We start from the raw sequence: 14,992 nt of genomic DNA, 5'->3' as shown, positions 1-14,992 counted from the left end.
AATCAAAAACAGTAAACCAGGCTGCATTTTCTGATATGTCAGAGAGCAAGGTATAAGGGTTAGGAACTATAGGATGCAAAGGAATTACAGTCTCATTGATAATTCTCAAGTCTTGTACTAACTGCCACTGAGCATTAGGTTTCTTAATTCCTAAGATTGGAGTATTACAAGGACTGTTACAGGGTATTAGTAGTCCCTGTCATTTTAGATTTTCTATGATTGGCTTTAATCCTTCTTTAACTTCTGGCCTTAAAGGATATTGTTTTTGATGGGGAAAAAGACTAGAATCTTTGAGTTTAATTACCACAGGTTTTGCATATCTAGCTTTACCAACTTTTCCTCCTTCAGCCCATACTTCAGGATCTACATGTGCTTCTACCAGGGGAAGACATCGAGGAGCAGAGGCCTCGACATTCATGTGCACTGATGCTTGAACTTTCATTAAGATGTCTCAGCCTTATAGGGGAGATGGAGTCTCAGGCACCATCAGAAAGGCATGAGAAAAAAGAACAGAGTCCCAATTACAGCTTAAAGGCTGACTAAAGTAATATCATTTTGTTTGACCAGACAGATGTTATTATGACAGAGGCCTGTGTGGGGACCCCCAGGCCCCGTCAGTCTTGGGTTTCTGGGAGGTTTGATCCCTGAGACCTTTGCCTCTGGGGGCTGTTCCCCCTCTAGTGTAGCCCCTTGCAGATGGGACAAGGAGCCAGGGGCGGCGTTATTGCCCCGGGGACACTCTCGTCTGAAATGCCCCTCCTTTCCACACAGAAAGTAAGTTGGTTCCTTACCAGAGAAGCCCTGATTTGAGGAACCTCCTGGGGCTCTGGGTTGTTTCATTACAGCCTGGACTGCCATTGCCAAGGCCTCAGCTTTCTCCTTTGTTCTCTTTTGTTTACATTTTTCCTCCTCTGACTCTTGGCCATAATACACTGTGCCAATTTTAATAGCCTTCCTAAAGACTGATCTGGTCCAAAAGCATGTTTTTGCAGTTTCTTTCAGATGTCTGGATCTGACTGAGTGAGAAATTTATCCTTTAAAATAACCTTCCCTTCGGTTGTATCAGGATCCAATTCAGTAAATAATTCGCAAATCTTCTCTCAGCCTTTCTAAGAATTTGCCAGGAGACTCTCTCTCTCCCTCTTCAATGTCTGCCAGTAGTCCTTGCTTTTCATAACCCTTCAAGGATGCATGTGGCAGACTGATTTCTATACCATTCCCTTCCTTCTGTATCAGGATTCAAATCTAAAGGTTCTACATTAGGGTGAGCTTGTATCCCAACAGGGAATGTCTTTTGTTCTTCCTCTGATCTCCCCCTGGCATTTAATTCATACAATTCATCACCAAACCTTCAAGCTTCAGACAATACTTGATCTTGGGAGTCCCTAGTTAAGATCTGGCTTAGTAATGTCATCACATCTTTCCAGGTTAAATCATACAACTGACTAAGGTCAGTGAAGGCCTTTATATATTTGTCAGTATCTTCCAAATAGTCTCCTAAGTCCTCTTTTACTTTTTGTATTTCCTGATATGAGAATGATCTTTGAACCTTAGTGTGTCCAAACTTCCCATTAGCCACCTCTTGAAGCGGCATCATTTTAGGAGGTCCTGACTTTAAAGAGGTCTTAACAGGTAACTTATTCTTCCTTCCTTGAATAGACTTTAACTCTTGATCTGATTCCAGGGGAGCCGAGGGTGACTGAGGCATCTGCTTAGTTCCCTCAGGGGAGTCAGAATATGGGGTAACTGGGGAAGAGTGGGGGTCATCACCATGATATTTTTCTTGGCACATATCTCTGGTCTATCCCTTAGGGCAAAAAAACAGCACTACATAAGGAACTTCTACCCAGTTTCCCTGTCTTCTGCAAAACAAATCAAGTTGGAGAATGGAGTTATAATTAAGTGTCCCTCCCTGGGGCCATCGTTCACCATCTTCTTTTTTAGGCTCTGTGGATTGAACTTGTCCCAGTTCTCCAGGATGCAATCCAAAGGGGTGGGACTGGAACTTTGTGAAGCTCCCATCTGTAAGACAAAAGTACGGTGTCCAGTGCCAATTTTCCTCCAGGAGGCATCCCTCCTAGTCACAAATGGGGGTGGAGGCAGATTTCCACCAAAAGCTTACTCCTCCCTCTGGTCAGACTTATTCTGACACAGGTGTCCCTCATCCCCACTCATTCCACCAACAAGTAGGGGCAGAGATGAGCTGGAGGTAGATCCAGTGTCATCCCAAATCTATTGCTCACCCCCACTTATTCTACCAACAAGTGGTTCCAGCATCATCCCAAATCTGTCGTCAGTTCCTCACCACCAATACCTGTATTGGATTATCTCTCTGCTTAACATGCCATCCTGGATATAACAGGGTAGTTTGCCAACAGGCTTCCCATGCTAGTTGTTGAAGTGAAGGCACCTGAACTGGCCTCCAGGGGCATAATATCAGAGGCTTAAAGTCTCTATGAAAGAAATATAACTTAATAGGTTGATTTTGAATTCCATGGTGTCTTAACCTGGGGTTCCCACACCAGTTAAAATGATAACAAAAGAAATGGTGTAAGGATGGCCATTCAGGGCTGGGACATCCTAATGGGAGATCTTCCAGATCCTCAAAAATGCTTACTTGCAAGCGGCAAACAGAACAAAAGGAATATTGCAATAATCTCTTTAACAATTTTCTAAGCACGTATGGGGTCTCACTGTTAGATACAGAGATTAAAGGAAGGATCCCATTACATTTCCAATCAGCCCACCTGGAGGGGTTCCTGTTCAGAGTTTTAAGAAAATTCATACAAGTCAGGAGAATCTCTATCCATAAATTCTCAAGACATAGCCACTGAAGTGAACAGTTCCATCTTGGCTGAGCTCGACTACTAGCTGCTAATAATGTGATTTCTAGCCTTAAAGTGGTGCCTGGTGCCAGAGTCCCACCCAATTCCTTAATATGCCCCTCTTGGCAGTGGGTCAGGAAACAGCCCAGATGTAAGCTAGCATCTCTATGAGGATGAGGCCGAGTATACCAAAAATGTTGCTCAGAAATGGGGTTAACAGAAAACAACAGTGACAACAAGGAGAACAAATACCTTTCTGTCTACACATTTTAATTACCAAGTTAGTTCCTATTACACCATGGGTTACAGAAAAATGTTTGAAAAGGCCAGGAAAGAGTGGAAGCGTCATAGAAGAAGGAAAATAATCCAAACACTTTGTCTGTATCAGGCTGCTCCCCTCTCGGGGACATGGAGTGTCTCTTAGCATTGGCAGGTCAGTATAAGCCCTTGACACGTTCCCTTATGGGCTTCCCTTAGCCTTATGAGACACTCACAGAACCGCAGAGTGCAACTCCACACTCGCTTTATCCTTAATTGGACATCTCACTCTCTCAATCATTCATGCTGCAGTGAACAGGTTAGTAGAAACAGAAGAGGCAAAACAGAAAATCCTGAGCCACCTTACCTTGTCGAAGATCCTGGATGAGCCCCCCAAATGTTGCCGTAAAATCTGTCTAGGGAGTGGATTTGTGATCTCCGAAGGAAAAGAATTTCTCCTTGCGATCAATAACAAGATGTCACTCAGGTTTAAGGCACAGAATAACAGTTTATTAAGAAGAGAGCACAACAGCTTCTGGCACAGACACCAGAAGGGGGTGGAGAGACCCGTGAAGGGTTTCCCATGAGTAGATTATATACCTTCAGAATAGAGTTAATTATAAGTTCCACCTTTAGCTAAAGATTTATTGTTTTCTCAGGAGCTCACAAACATCGAGATAACTATCAGAACAAGGTTCATTTTACTCAATGATCTATTACTTTTCACTTGACCATTACTCTAGTTCCCTTGTCGTAATCACGGGAGAGAATCATAAAGTCCAAACTTAAAGAAGGAGTAGTATTAATCAATGTTAACTATGTTTTTTCCAGTTCTCCTGCCCTTGCCCCAGCCGAGTCAGCCCCCAGAACTCTCACTCTCTTGTTCTGGTCCTTCCTCTTCAAGTTCAGGTTCTCTTGTGGCTCATCTTCCTCCTCTGTACCTATTGGGCCCTTGTGATTTGTTGGGGTGAGGCTATGAGTGAGCAACCTGAAAGCATTTGGGTGGAAAAGGTCAAGGAAACAGATGCTAGTGATCAGTTTGTCTATGAATCTTTCCTCTGTGAGCACCCTATTTCTGTCCAATGACAGCCCATAGATGCATTATTTACCTTTTCCTTATAATTGCTGGGGGCAGACTTCCTTCTGAATTGCATATTAAATGTGATCAAGGAGTGGGAACCAATTTAAGAACGCTTTGCCCAGTGAATAGTGGTGCAAAGCACAGAGGTGGAGTCTGACATGTGGGAGCTGTGTAACCTTGGACAAGGTTACTTCATTCTCTGGGCTTCATGATATCTGTACCATCATTGCTACCAGTAAAGTGAGTCCAATATTTCCTGGCACTAACTGCTATTTTCTTACTGTAACACAAACTCCATTTCAATGTATCTTATGTTATTAAATGAAGTAAAGAGATTTGTGCCTTCTTGAACTAGTACATTAAATATAACTATCAATGTGTAAAATATCAAGGATATGCAGCTATAATTTTTATAACACCATGGAAGGTACAGAGACAACAAATGTGTCATTCCATGCTAGAAGGAAATTGGGAGCAGATGGATTCTTTATCATTGACACCAGTTTGGAAGGGAAATGAAGTGTGAGGAGAAAACCCCAGCAGGACCTGGCTTCTGTCAGGTTTCTATCACAGGGGCTCTGGAGGGATTTGGGAAATAATCTCTTGAGCCATGTCTTCTACCAACATCTCCCAAAACACACTTGACCAAAAGTCTCCCCTCAGTCATTCAATCACACTGCTCCCAAGAGAGTTACTCTCAGATCCTGAGAGCCTGTCGGGTTTGGGGCACCAAGTGGGTGTGCACACAGAGTGGTGAAGGGGAAGGCGTGGTCTAGCCCTGGGAGAGTTTGGAGTCTGGCTACTGATACAAAGTGTTGCAAGCAGAAGGGACAGCTGAGCAAAGGCTGAAGACAGTGTTCTAGAGCAGAGAGAGCCAAGGAGAGAGTGAGGGAGAGCTGGCCAGAAAGCAGAGCCCACATCTCATAGGGCCTGTTTGGCTATTTGAGGAGGTAGGGTTTTGAGTAGAGAGGCAGTATGATATGCCCAGTTTTTAATGGAACCACACTGGCTGCTGTGTAGAGTCCACCCCAAGTCTCCCAATAATCATTAAGGTGAGAAAATGATAGCACTTGAAGAAGACTGGAAATACAGGAGGTATCAGAAGTAGGCAGGTTCTGGGTACTTTTTTTTTTTAATTGAAGTAAAATTAATTTACAATGTTGTGTTAGTTTAAAATATTTTGCTAGTTTCAAGTGTACAGCAAAATGATGCAATATATATATTGCAATATATAGGGCCTCCCTGGTGATGCAGTGCTTAAAAATCCACCTGCCAGTGCAGGGGACACAGGTTTGAGCCTTGGTCTGGGAAGATCCCATATGCCATGGAGCAACTAAGCCCATGTGTCACAACAACTTAGCCTGTGCTCTATATCCCATGAGCCACATCTATTGATCTCATGTGCCACAACTACTGAAGCCCACGTGCTTAGAGCCCGTGGTCCACAACAAGAGAAGCCACCGCAATGAGAAGCCTGTGCACCCATTCTCTGCAACTAGAGAAAGCCTGCACAGCAACAAAGACCCAACGCAACCAATAAATAAATAAATACACTCATACATACATACATACATTTATATTGCAAAATATATATTGCAAAGTGATGCAATATATATATATCGATTCCTGGTTGGGGATAAGATCCCACGTGCCTTGGGGCAAGTAACCCAGTGCCCCAAAACCACTGAGCCTATGCCTCAGTTAGAGAGACCACGTGCAGCAAACTACAGAACCCTGTCCTCTGGAGCCCTAACACCACAACTAGAGAGAGAGAAAACCCACCCTCCACAATTAGAGAGGAGTCTGTGTGATGCAAGGAAGAACCCACGCTGCAGTGGAAGATTCCACATGCCACTATACCGCGTGCCTCAACTAAGATGCAATGCAGCCAAAAAAATAAAAATAAATGAATAGATTTTTAATGCATGTATATACTTTACTAATCAACCAATTTGTATAAAATGATGGACATATTTATGCCATTTAAAGGAAGCAAGTTTTCAAATGGATCTCTATAATGTCAAAGAGTTTTGAGTAGATATATTATAGACCAACATATGTTTTGCCCAACATTAATTCTGCAAACTCTCAGGGTCCAAGGTGACTCAGCCTTGGTCTGGCTCTCCTCCCATTGTTCATAGCCACAAGTCTGTCAGTTGTATTGGACCAGCCCCACACCAGGTCTCCTCCTTCTCCCTCGGGGGCTACACTGGAGGCCGTGGGTATGTGGGCGTCATCACATACCACTAGCCCAGAATCAGACCTCCAGGGCACCTGCAGGGAAGATGATGCAGGTGGGCAGGCAGTGCTGATGGTGTGTGGGCTGTTCACCCTGCGAAGTCAAATATCAGTATCTCCAGCACCAGCCATAGGGAAGCAGGCGGATGGTCATTTGCAGGATGGGGACCCAGGGCTGGGACACAGCCACCTCCTCCATGGCCAGGTTCCTTCCCAGTGCGTGGGGTTCTGGGGCCTTCACGTATGCTGACCCCAGCTGGAATCAAGGCTGCAGCTTATCCAAACAATGCAAGTTCCACAGGTGAAGATGTTTATGTATAGATTGTCCACTTACCATGGGGTTAAATATGGATAAACCTACCCTAAGTTGAAAATACTGTAAATCAAAAATGCATTGAATACACCTAAACTGTGTGCCACTGTTCAGCATCTCGAAAAGGTATTGGGCCTTATATGATAAGCCTGTGAAAATTACAAAACTCAAAATTTGACATACAGTTTCTACAGAAGGCATATCACTTTCACACCATCGTAAAGTTGAAACATCTTAAGTCAAAACACCATAAGGTGGGGAACATTTGTATTTATCTCTGGGCAATTAGGTGGACATTAACTTATCAAGTGACCCCCAGGTGTCAAGCACCATGGAAAACTCCAGAATATTCCTAGTATGATGTCACTGTTTTTGTGGGAGAGAATTGATGATTGGAACAGCAGGAATGATATGAATTCTGGTACTTCCCTTTCCCATTTTATTTTCTCATTCTTTTCCAAGTAGAAGTCTGGACCCCATTATCTCTTTATCTTTGCTTTTCTTGCAGTTTGTGTATGGTATACCTAAAGTATAGGGTTTTTCTTTTGTTTGTGAGGTGTTTTGGTATTCATTTTTCATTGAGGAATAACTGACATATCACATTGTATTAGTTTCAGGTGTGCACCAAAATGGTCTGATATTTGTGTTTATTGCAAAAGAATCACCACAATAAGTATAGTTAACGTGGGTCACCATACATAATTACGTACTTTGTTAGCAATTTTCAAATATGAAATGTGACAGTATTATTAACTACAGACATTATTAACCATGCTGGACATTACAGCCCCAAGATGTATAGATTTTATAGTTGAAAGGCTGTACATTTTGACCCTCTTTACTCATTTCACCAACCCTTCAACTCCTACCTCTTGCAACCACCTATTTGTACACTGTATCTATGACTTTGGTTTCGCTCTTTTTCACATTCCACATGTAAATTAAATCATAAAGTAATTGTCACTGTCTGACACATTTCACTTAGCACAATGCCCTCAAGGTCCATCCATGTTGTCACAAATGGCAAGATTTTCTTTTTTTTTTTTTAATAATTGAATAACACCCTATCAGGTCTGTGTGTGTGTGTGTGTGTGTGTGTGTGTGTACATATTACATTTTCTTTATCTATTCTTCCATTGATGAACTCTTAGGTCGTTTGCACATCTTGACCATTATAAATAATGTTGCAATGAACATGGGATATAGATTTTTGGGGGTTAGTGTTTTCATTTTCTTTAGATAAATATCCAGAAGTGGAACTGATGGATGATAGGGTATTTCTGCTTTTCATGTTTTGAGGAACCTCCATACATTTTTCATGGTGGCTGCATCAATTTACACTTCCACCAACAGTGCATGAGGGTTCCCTTTTCCCAACATCCATCCCAACACTTGACATTTCTGGCTTCTTTTTTAACAGCCATACCAACAGGTGTGGGAAGACATTCTGGAACCTTTTTGAAACATTGAAAATGTTGAAGTATGTGGGCCGAGCGATGGGATTCAGAATGTCCTGCTTGAGCAGTGGAGGAGCTGAGGGTGCGGGGCGTGGAGACTAATATCACCCTGTTTGGTCCTGAAGGATGGCTGGTTAGCCAAAGACGGGTAAGATTCCTCAGAGGAGGAACAACCTAAGACAGGCACAGCCGCAGAGGGGCCAACAGGGGTGGTGCATAGAGCCTTCCTTATATCACCGTGTTTGGCCCTGGAGGATGGCTGGTTAGCCAAAGACGGGTAAGATTCCTCAGAGGAGGAACAACCTAAGACAGGCACAGTCGCAGAGGGGCCAACACGGGTGGGGCACAGACCCCCAATATCTGAGAGAGGTCTCCTGCCCCCAGGGCTGCTTTGCTCTCCACACCCAGCTCAAATCCACACCTGCTCAGCTCGGACCCAGGAGGCAAACAAGGATCATTGCCCCAGTCATGTGAGGCCTTTGATTGTTTATGAGTGTAACCTGAGAATGTTAGCCCACGAACTCAATAAAAGCAACCTGGGATGAGTCAGCAGGGCCCTTGATCTGAGAGGTCTTGAGCCCCCCGGTCCCACTTTTCTCTTCAGTCTGTGTCTTCTTCAAGCTTGCGGCACCCGTCACTCGCCTCGAGTCGCCGAGCTGGTCTCGGCAAACAGGTGTGAGGTGATATACCATTGTGGTTTTAATTTGCATTTTCATGATGATTAGTGAGGTTCAGAATCTTTGCATGTGCTGGTTGCCATTTTCTATGGAAAAATATCTCTTCAGATTCTTTTGCCCATATTTTGATTGATCTATTTGGGCTTTATTGTTATAGAGTTCTATGAATTCTTTATATAATTTGGATATAAACCCCATATCCAATATGTGATTTGCTGATACTTGTCCCATTCAGTAGGTTGTCTTTTCATTTTGTTGATGGTTTCTTTTGCTCTGCAAAGGTTTTTAGTTTCATGGAGTCCCACTTATTTATTTTTGCTATTGTTACCTTTATTTTTAGTGTCAGATCCAAAAACTGATTGCCAAGACTAACCTCAAGGAGCCCCTTTTTTATGTTTTCTTCTAACAGTTCTTTGGTTTCAGGTCTTACATTCAACTTTTTAAACGATTTTGAGCTAATTTTTGTTTATGGTGGAAAATAACGGTTCACTTTCATTCTATGGCATGTGACTGTCCAATTTTTCCAATAGCACTTACTGAGGGACTGCCTTTTTCCCCCTTTGTTTTCTTGGCTCAAAATATTATCTTGTAAACATGTGGGTTGAAGTTTAATAGGGTCAAAATTTATTTGACAATGTATGCATGGGTTTATTTCTGGTCAGTTTTGTTCCATTGATCCATGTGTCTATTTTTATGCCAGTACCATAGTGTTATCATTTTATAGCATTGTAATATAGTGTGAAATAAGGGAACGTGATGCCTTCAGCTTTGTTTTTTCTTCTCAAGATTGCTTTGGCTACTTGGGGTATTTTGTGATTCTTTAGAAATTTTAAGATTGTTCTATTTCTGTGAAAATGACATTGGAATTTTGATAGGGATTGCATTGAATCTGTAGATTGCTTTGGGTAGTTTGGACATTTTAACAATATTAATTTTTCCCATGTGCAAGCATGAAATGCATTTCTATTTGTTTGTGTCTTCCTCCACTTCTTTCACCAATGTCTTATTCTTTTCATTGTATAGGACTTTCATATACTTGGTTAAATCTGTTCCTAGATATTTTATTCTTTTTTGATGCATTTATAAATGAAATTTTCTTAATTTTTTAATAGTTTGTTATTTGGGTATAAAATGCAACAGGTTTTCATATATTGATTTTTTTCCAGCAAATTTGTTTATTTTGTGTTTTTCTTATTGGAATATAATTGCTTTACACTCTTGTACCAGTTTTTGAGGTACATCAAAGTCAATCAGCTGTATTTATGCACATATCCCCTTATTCCCTCCCTCCCTCGACTCCTCCCCACCCTCCCCGTCCCGGCCCTCTAAGGCATCATCCATCATCCAGTTGACGTCCCTTTGTTATATAGCAACTTCCCACTGGCTATTTTACAGCTGGTAGTATATATATGTCTATGCTACTCTCTCACTTCGTCCCAGCTTCCCCTTCACCCCCACCCCCCCAACCGTGTGTCCTTCGGTCCATTCTCTGCATCTGCATCCTTGTACTTGTCTTGTCAATGGGTTCATCAGCACCAATTTTTTTTTTTTTTTTTAGATTCCATATATGTGAGTTAGCATACAATATTTGTTTTTCTCTTTCTGGCTTACTTCACTCTGTATGACAGACTCTAGGTCTATCCACCTTATTACATATAGCTCCATCTCATTCCTTTTTATAGCTTAGAAATAGTCCATTATATATATGCCACATCTTCTTTATCCATTCATTTGTTTAATGGGCATTAAGGTTGCTTCCATGTCCTGGCTATTGTAAATAGTGCTGCAATAAACATTATGGTACATGTCTCTTTTTGGATTATGGTTTTCTCTGGGTATATGCCCAGTAGTGGGATTACTGGATCATATGGTAGTTCTATTTTTAGTTTTTAAGGAACCTCCAAACTGTTTTCCATAGTGGCTGTACCAACTTATATTCCCACCATCAGTGCAGGAGGCTTCCCTTTTCTCCACACCCTCTCCAACATTTGTTGTTTCCAGATTTTTTCATGATGGCCATTCTGACTGATGTGAGGTGCTACCTCATTGTGGCTTTGACTTGCATTTCTCTAATGATTCGTGATGTTGAGCATCTTTCCATGTGTTTGTTAGCCATCTGTATGTCTTCTTTGGGGAAATGTCTATTTAGGTCTTCCGCCCATTTGTGGATTGCGTTATTTGCTTTTTTGGTATTAAGCTGCATGAGCTGCTTGTATATTTTGGAGATTAATCCTTTGTCTGTTGTTTCATTGGCAATTATTTTTTCCCATCTGAGGGTTGCTTTCTTGGCTTGTTTATCATTTCTTCCGCTGTGCAAAAGCTTTTAAGTTTCATTAGGTCCCATTTGTTTATTCTTGATTTTATTTCCATGATTCTAGGAGGTGGATCCAAAAGGATCTTGCTTTGATGTATGTCCTCCAGGAGTTTTATAGTGTCTGGCCTTACATGTAGGTCTTTAATCCATTTTGAATTTATTTTTGTGTATGGTGTTAGGAAGTGTTCTAATTTCATTCTTTTACATGTTGCTGTCCAATTTTCCCAGCACCACTTATTGAAGAGGCTGTCTTTTTCCCATTGTATATTCGTGCCTCCTTTGTCAAAGTTAAGGTGCCCATATGTGTTTGGCTTACCTCTGAGTTCTCTATTCTGTTCCATTGATCTTCCTTTCTATTTTTGTACCAGTACAATACTGTCTTGATCACTATGGCCTTGTAGTATAGTTTGAAGTCAGGGAGCCTAATTCCACCAACTCCATTTTTCCTTCTCAAGATTGCTTTGGCAATTTGGGGTCTTTTGCATTTCCATACAAATAGTAAGATTTCTTGTTCTACTACTGCGAAAAATGCCATTGGTAATTTGATAGGGATTGTGTTGAATCTGTTAATTGCTTTGGGTAGTACAGTCATTTTCACGATGTTGATTCTTCCAATCCAGGAACATGGTATGTCCCTCCATGTGTTTGTGTTGTCTTTGGTTTCTTTCATCAGTGTCTTAAAGTTTTCTGCATACAGGTCTTTTGCCTCCTTAGGCATGTTTATTCCTAGGTATTTTATTCTTTTTGTTGCAATGGTAAATGGGAGAGTTTCCTTAATTTCTCTCTCTGCTCTATCATTGTTAGTGTATAAGAATGCAAGAGATTGCTGCACAATAATTTTGTATCCTGCTACTTTACTAAACTCATCAATTAGTGCTAGCAGTTTTCTGGTAGAGTCTTTAGGGTTTTCTATGGATAATATGATGTCATCTGGAAAGAGTGACAGTTTTAGTTCTTTTCCAATTTGGATTCCTTTTATTTCATTTTCTTCTCTGATTGCTGTGGCTAAAACTTCCAAAACTATGTTGAATAATAATGGTGAGAGTGGACACCCTTGACATGTTCTTGTTCTAAGAGGGAATTCTTTCAGTTTTTCACCATTTAGAACGATGTTGGCTGTTGGTTTCTCATATGTGGCTTTTATTATGTTGAGGTAATTTCCTCCTATGCCAATTTTCTGGAGAGCTTTTATCATAAATGGATGTTGACTTTTGTCAAAACCTTTTTCTGCATCTATTGAGATGATCATATGGTTTTTATTCTTCAATTTGTTGATATGATATATCACGTTGATTGATTTGCATATATTGAAGAATCCTTGCATCCCAGGGATAAACCCCACTTGATCATGGTGTATGATTTTTTTAATGCGCTGTTCGATTCTATCTAGGATTTTGTTGAGGATCTTTGCATCGATATTCATCAGTGATATTGGTCTGTAATTTTCTTTTTTTTGTGACATCTTTGCCTGGTTTTGGTATCTGGGTGATGGTGGCCTCGTAGAATGAGTTTGGGAGTGTTCCTCCTTCTGCTATATTTTGAAAGAGTTTGAGAAGGATAAGTGTTAGCTCTTCTCAAAATGTTAGATAGAATTCACCTGTGAATCCATCTGGCCCTGGTCTCTTGTCTGTTGGGAGATTTTTAATCGCAGTCTCAATTTCAGTACTTGTGATTGGTCTGTTCATAGTTACTATTTCTTCCTGATTCCGGCCTGGAAGATTGTACTTTTCTAAGAATTTATCCATTTCTTTCAGGTTATCCAATTTATTGGCATATAGTTTCTTATACTAGTCTCTCATGATCTTTTGTATTTCTGTGGTGTCAGTTGCTATATCTCCTTTTTCATTTCTAATTCTGTTGATATTCATTTTTCCCTTTTTCCTGATGAGTCAGGCTAATGGTTTATCACTTTTGTTTATCTTCTCAAAGAACCAGGTTTTAGTTTCATTGGTCTTTGCTGTTGTTTCCTTCCTTTCTTTTTCATTTATTTCTGATCTGATCTTTATGATTTCTTTCCTTCTACTCACTTTTGGGTTTTTTGGTTCTTCTTTCTCTTATAGTTTTAGGTGTAGGGTTAGGTTGTTTATTTGATATTTCCCTTGTTCCTTGAGGAAGGATTGTATTGCAATGACCTTCTCTCTTAGAATTGCTTTTGCTGTATCCCATAGATTTTAGGTCATTGTATTTTCATTGTCATTTGTTTCTAGGTGTTCTTTAATTTGCTCTTTGATTTTTTTCATTGATCTCTTGGTTATTTAGTAGCATATGGTTTAGCCTCCATGTGTTTCTATTTTTTACAGTTTTTTCCTTGTAATTGTGGACAGAATTTTTCTTTCTAAACTTTAAATATGTTTTTCCATTGCTTTCTTTTCCCCACTAGTTCTGATGAGTTCAGGTGTGTATTCAATGGCAATCCTTAATTATGATGTGTCTTGTTTTCTTTGGTTACTTTTAAAACTATCTCTCTACTATACGTTTTCAGCAACTTGATAATAATATGTTGAAGTCTGTTTTGCTTTGTTTTGTTTTTTTTATCATTCAACTTGAGTGTTCCTGAGATTGTTGCATCTTTGAGCTGGCATTATATATCAATATACTGACGGAAAATTTTAGGCCATTACCTTGTCAAGTGTTTGGGGGAAATATTTCCCTTTTCTCTTTCTGGGACTTCTCAACACATTTGTTGCATTATTTGATATTTTCTCACAGGTCTCTAATACAGTTATTTGTTACCATTCAGTTCTCTTGCTGCATTTAGCTTGAGGACTTTCTCTTGACTTGTCTTATAGTGCAGGGGTCAGGAAACTATGGCCCATGGACCAAATATGGTTCACTGCCTGTGTTTAAAATAAAGTCTTACTGGATTAAAGCTACAGTCATTCATTTACACATTGTCTAAGGCCACTTTTGTGCAAAAATGGCAGATTTCAGTAGCTGTGACATAGATCATGTGGCTTGCCATGCCTAAAAATATACTATCTGGTAATGTAGAGAAAGTTTGACAATTTCTGTTGTAGCTCACAATTTTTTTTTCTTCTGTTGTATCCAAGATGCTCTTAATCTCATCCACTAATTTCTTTTTTTTTAATTTTATTTATTTATTTATTATTTTTGGGGGGCTATACCAAGTTCAATCATCTGTTTTTATACACTAATTTGTTCTTTAAGATTGTATTTCTTAGGTCCAGAATTTCATTATTGTTCTCTCAGAACTTCCATTTCTCTTTTTTCACTCTACCCCATACTCATCTCTACAGCATTTAATCTACTTACACTAGTCATTTAAAGATTCCTATCTTCTGGGTTTTTTCTGGTTGCACAGTGGTTAAGAATCCACCTGCCAATTCAGGGGACACAGTTTTGAGCCTGTTCTGTGAAGAACCCACACTCATTGAGCACCTAAGCCTGTACACCACAGCTACCAAGCCTGTGCTCTAGAGCCCACAAGCCACAACTACTGAGCCCACATGCCACAAATACTGGTGCCAACATGCCTAGAGTCTGTGCTCCAAAACGAGAGAAGCCACCACAATGAGAAGCTCATGTAACACAGCAAAGAGTAGCTCCCACTCGCCACAACTACAGAAAGCCCTCACACAGCAACAAAGAGCCAATGCAGCCAAAATAAATAAAATAAAATAAAATAAAAAAATAAATAAATATAAATTAAATTGTTGTCTTCTAATCCTAAGTCTGTGTCAGCTATGGATATACCTGTATGGAGGGCATTATTTTCTTGGCAGGTAAAAGGTTTTTTCTTGCCTTTTTGCATGTTTTATAATTTTTTAACAATGAAACTGTAGAGGAAAAAACATGCAGAGGGCTTCTC

This window comes from Hippopotamus amphibius, chromosome 15 (assembly GCF_030028045.1).
Source record: "Hippopotamus amphibius kiboko isolate mHipAmp2 chromosome 15, mHipAmp2.hap2, whole genome shotgun sequence".
In the NCBI taxonomy this organism is placed as follows: domain Eukaryota; kingdom Metazoa; phylum Chordata; class Mammalia; order Artiodactyla; family Hippopotamidae; genus Hippopotamus; species Hippopotamus amphibius.
This window is presented reverse-complemented; position numbering follows the sequence as displayed.